We start from the raw sequence: 6000 nt of genomic DNA, 5'->3' as shown, positions 1-6000 counted from the left end.
CTATGCCCCCCACACCCCCATTATTTAATATTCTCACTCCAGGATTGCACTGCAGTGGAGCAAGGGCTATATTCCATTTTCGACCAAATGAACTTCGACCAAGTGAGCTTTCAGTCAAGTGAGCTTTCAGTGAAGTGAAATGCCTGGAATCATTTTCGACTAAGTGCAATTCGACCAAATGTATGGAATCCAGATACATATATATATATATATATATATATATATATATGTGGCTTTTTTTTTTCTTACTGTGTACTAACTAGCATTATGCTTACAGAATATGTTTTGCTGACTAGGGCTTGATTTGTACTGTAGTTCCTTACTGTCTCTGTGCCAGAGACTGACGCTAAGTCGTTGGTTACTTTTACTAATAAGGTGTTACGTCATTGTCACTGCCTACCACAGTCAATTGTTATTTGTATTTTGGAAACCAACTGGGATCTTTTCAGTTTGCCCAAAATTGGGATTTTTGCCTAGTCCTTAAGTCTTTTTTAGTGCCTTGCATCTTTCCTACTTCACTGCAAGAGATGTCTAGGAAATTTTGGAAATCCTGCTGCTTACAGCTTACAGTTTTAAATGCTGTGTATATTATTCACAGTACCAGTTTTCTTCCATTTCTCCCTGCAGCTGTTCACTGCTCACTACAGCTTATCTGGTCTTTAATAGGACAACTCATAAATACTGAAAATAAATGCTCATAAATATGTTCTGTTATCTTTGCTATGCATTTCCTGCTTCTGACATCTATGATTCTTTATCTGGATTCATTTGTTGCTTTGTGTAATCTGTTACGGTGTATTAATTAACTAGGATTACAAATTTTATACTACAGTGTATTATGTTTATCAAGTAATGTATTGCTCTGACTATGATTCGTGCCAGTATTTTTGCTCTCAAGGAAACAGAGTATAGTTTGCCAACAACATTTCAATGAAATATTAATTTTATGTCCCATTTACAGTTATTGCAGCTGTTTCTTAGCTGCCAACATTTCTCATAATCAGAGAAATGTACATGTCTCATGAGATGGTTGGGTATTCCATGGTGCAAGCTATGTTAAGTCTTTTCCTCACAGCAATATTTTGGAGAATTGTTAACACACCTTGAATTGTTGACTTATTTTGTAAGGCATTCGCTGGGATAAATTGTGTTTCTTGAATTGCTACTTTATTTTACTCTAATTCACTTGCTTATTTTATATTAGCTAATCTTTACTTGAACTAATGCATTTCACAACTGTGTCAGGTATTTGCAAAGGTATGAGAAGAAAACTTTAATAAAGTACATAACAGGAACTGATAGTAAATGTGATATCCATACTCCAGTACTTTGCATACTCATAGCAGTGATCTGCAAGAAGCAGCGCTATGAGGTTATGCAAATCCCAGACTGTCAAGATGACTACATAAATGCAGAGGACTTTTTCTGAACATGCTCCCTTATCGAAGATGTATATTCTGATTAACACATAAGCGAAAGGGGACAGTTACTATGCTGTTAAGAAGCTTTACACGTATGTGCATGAGTGATTCATAAACATGAATCTATAATGAACTCATCTCCATACAAAGTGTGTAAATAGCCTTGAAGTTACGCCAGAAAGCATCTGGTTTCAGTCAAAATACAGAAATGTGAGGAGAGCTGAGTTGGTGCTTCTGCATACCTGGACATTTTACCGGAGGGGTTGCTTGGGTAAATGTTTCATTTTAGTGCTTATGCATACCTGGACATTTTACTGAAGTGGTCGCTTGTGTGAACTTTTCATTTTGGTGCTTTTGCATACTAGGGCATGTCACTGAAGGTGTCACTTGGGCATGTGTTCCATTTTGGTGCTTGTGTATATGAGGTAATGTTACAGAAGAAGGGGAATAAATCATTGTGTCAGGGAAGTGCTTGTGCACACATGGTTAGACCGCTAAAGTGTTTGCTGGTCAAAATAATTTTTTGTGTCATTTATTTTGCTTTGCATACTTAATGCAAACTATTGAAGGGGTTGCTGGGGAAATAATTAATTTGTGTGTCAGGGAAGTGCCTGTGCCTACCTGGACAAACAAGTTTGATGGATTGCAATTCCAATATCAAAGGCAAAGCACTGCATTTAACAATGGATATGCTGACAAAATTTCCCAGAGTTCCCAATCTTCCTTTCCTCAGACTAACAGAAACATCCAATAGCAATGCAATACAGTGTACCAGTTCAGGTTGCTATCAGACTATGAATTGCAAAACCACCTGATCAGCATATGCCTCTTTTCAACATTTCTCATGTGCTTCTCATTATTTTTCAGGTATTGCGCATTAGTGTAAATGGTTTCTACAAAATGAATCTTTGCTACGCTGATTTGTTAGCATCAGAAATATCCCAATCACATTTGTGCAAGGGACTACAAATACCACCCCAAATATTATCTTGTAGCTATTTATCAGCATCCGTGCAGAGACATTGGTTAGATTTGATACATAATAACAAAGAAATCTTAAAATTACATTAGTTTTCTCAGCACACTCACAAACATGATACAGCCCTCTAAAAGATGAATGGATAAAACTTGCAGTTATTTTCATACCCAGTTGTTTCTCCTACTTATAACAGTTTGAAAGCACACATATCCCTTGTCTGTGGCTTCTTTCATAGTTCTTTATTTATTTGCTTGCTTCTTTAACTGGTGTGTACTCCATTGGTTTCAAAAAAGGCAAAGGAAAACAAAATACACTGTATCACACAGGTGCTGTTCATCCCCAGTTCAGTACCTTATTTCCCAATTTTCTTTTCCTCACTCTCTCAGAAACAAGCAATGGAAATATGATATAGTCTACCAATTCAAGCTGGTACCAGGCACAGATAGTTCCTGGTATCCAAAAAAGAAGGACAAAAATAGTTAAAAAGGAAAGCATACCAAAATGTGTTCATTAATTCCTTATCTCCACTTTGTCATTCAGTTTCTAGCACCATCCACAGCAATCTCAGATCATAACAACTGAATTTGAGAAGTTGCCTCCCAATTTTATTATTCTCTCTACTTCAAACAAACTTTCTCCAACTGAAAACTTTATGTAATACTAAATCATTTAAACATATTTAGTGACTACAAATTATTTCTCATGTATATTTATTATGTGATGCCAAGAATTAATATTGACTTTTTGCAGAATCCCTTTACATTCCTACTTGTTTTTATTTTCCTCTCCCCTACACCAAATGTGGGCTTCACCAATAAAATATGTTTATATAAACACACCCCAGGATTCATGAAGCTTGCGCCAGGCACAGGCGTCGCGTCGGCGATCTAACGGCAAATATGGCCGCCGAGGGATTCAGGTACGAGCTGTTTCCACATGCACTACCAGCGTATGCCACAGCTGCACAGCTCCCGATGCATGTATGCTAATTACCCCATGTGCAACAGTGTAGCATGCAAATGAAGGTACATAGCGATTCATGAAGTGGTGCAGGCGTAGCGTAAGCATGCAGAAATGTAAACCAAAAAAAAATGGTTTACATTTTTTCAAACATAAAATCAGAGCCATGACAGTGGACCAAACTTATGTATTATAATGTTAATATATGCCAATGGCTAAACATATAGCCAATGGCATAAAAAAACATGCACAACACATAAAAATAACATTTAATGTCATGGCCACACTAAAGCAAAGTAAAATCGCAGTGCATCAGTACGCAACGGGATCACAATGAAAATATATTTATATGTAATAAAACTGTAATGTAACACATTTCATGAATTCCCCATAATAGTCAATGGCATGCATGTTACACCACAACCATGGCGCAAGGGTTGCTAAGGGTCTGTGACAGTGTTCTGCGCTGTAACTAGGAATTAGTAGTCAATGCCATGCAAGTGAGTCAAGTAATACTGAATCATAAAATCCCCTCCGGCGTAAGGATGTACCTCACAGCATAGCGGTACAACACCGAGGTGTGGCCTGGAGATAAACATGACACCAAGAGAGGGGTGCGTCACCTTAGCTGTAAGCACACTGGAGCATTGCTAATCCAGGTTGCCTGTTGCCAAGCAAAGCCGCAGGATAGGGATGTGACATAGCCATAGCTTTGCTTAGCTGAGAGCACACAAGGTAACCAAAAGTGCATGTGAACATGGATGAAAGCGCACTTAAAATCAAGTAAACGGCTGTGCGCGGTATGCACCATAGCTGAAACAGGAAGGATACGGGAAGACAGTAAGGAAATGCTGCAGCATGGTAACTGGTGTACAAATGAGTAATTAAAACCTAGGAACTCACAGTGGGCCACTGACAACAGCTAACAAGGCTGCTAGCAGCTACCTGCAGAACAGGAAAGGGGAGGTGCCATACTGCAAAGAAAAGAGAACTGTCACAGCAGAACAAAGCAAACTTGCAGTATATCAGCTACATAACACATTTTGCTACACAATCCTGGATTGGGAAAGTACAAAACAAGAAAGCAGGCAGCTGGATGCATGCCTGACAATGGAAGGGGAATCGGGTTGAAAAGTGAAGTAAAGGGCAATAGATGAATCATGGCAGCCAAGCGTAAGTTAACACCAAAGGCCCCACAATAGCAGTACCTGCTGTAAAACCCATAATTAAGATACCCTGCAGCTGGAATTGCACATACACACCCAATTACACCACCAGCATCCATTGCACAATAGTATAAAGTGTGAAAGCCCCACAGACACACATTTGTGTATTCCCAGACACTCTGCACCATTGGTGTATACAGACGGGGAACTTTTAATATGTACATGTTAGGGGCTGCCATAGCTTTGATTCACCAGCATGTGTTGGAGACTGACGGTGTTGTGGAGGATGATGCTGACAACCATCTCAGGCACTGAAGGAGGAGAAGAGTGTTCAGATGCAGGGTAACCTGCCAGGGGCTACATGATCTGGAGATAGTAGAGCATTACAGGGTGGACAGGGACACCATACAGCAACTTTATGAGCTGTGCCGGCCATGCCTCAGAGCCAGAAATAACAGAGGGGAACCCATCCCAGTGGACACGAAGATATGTGTAAGCTTGAGAATACTAGCCACAGATACCTTTCAAAGGCCAACTGGGGATATCATGGGGATTTCACAGGAATCAGCATCCAGGGTACTCCACCCATTCCTGGATGCCATGTTACCACATGCCAATGAGCACATATACTTCCCCCGAATACAGGAGGAGTTGGCCAGCAATATGCATCTCTTCCACTGTGTGGCAGACTACCCGGAGGTACTGGGTGCAATAGACTGCATGCACATACACATCAAGACACCACCCGGTGAGCAGGGTAGGCACTACATAAACTGCAAGGGATACCCCTCCATCAACTGCCAGGTTGTGTGCAATGCCCAGGGCATTATCATGGATGTGTGTGCTGGCAGCCCTGGAAGCTATCACGACTCCCACATCTGGCATGCCTCACAGCTGTATCAGGTATTTACCAGGGGGACATCCCATTTGGCTACCTGGTGGGGGATGCTGGCAATGCACTGGAACTGTGAATGATGACTCCCATCAGAAATACAGACACAGCCATGCAAGAACGCCATAATGTGGCACACGCAGAGACCAGAATCATCATAGAGCGTATGTTTGGTATGCTGAAATCATGGTTCCATTGCTTGGACATATCTGGTGGAGCTTTGCAGTACTCTCCAGGCACGTGTGCCTACATCTTCACTGTATGTGCCATGCTACACAATATGATCCTGCGGAAACAGCTGCAGCAGGGACAGAATGGTAAAGACCCTCAAAGCCCACCAACATTGCCAAGGGCCCCACAAGTACAGAGGGACTCAGACCATGAACACCCTGTACCAGCCCCAGTAGGCAGATGGATGAGTTCCCAGTATGCCCATGCTTTGGCAAAGAGAGAATGTTTAGCACACACACTGACAGTGTAGGCACCTACGGACTGACACCCTTCTCCAACTGCACACACAGAAAACACAGATGGCACACACACACACGGCCACCTGTAAATTGTCATGTATAGGTGGTCGAC

This window comes from Protopterus annectens, chromosome 7.part0, assembly GCF_019279795.1.
Source record: "Protopterus annectens isolate FY-2018-M chromosome 7.part0, PAN1.0, whole genome shotgun sequence".
NCBI classification, from domain to species: domain Eukaryota; kingdom Metazoa; phylum Chordata; order Ceratodontiformes; family Protopteridae; genus Protopterus; species Protopterus annectens.
This window is presented reverse-complemented; position numbering follows the sequence as displayed.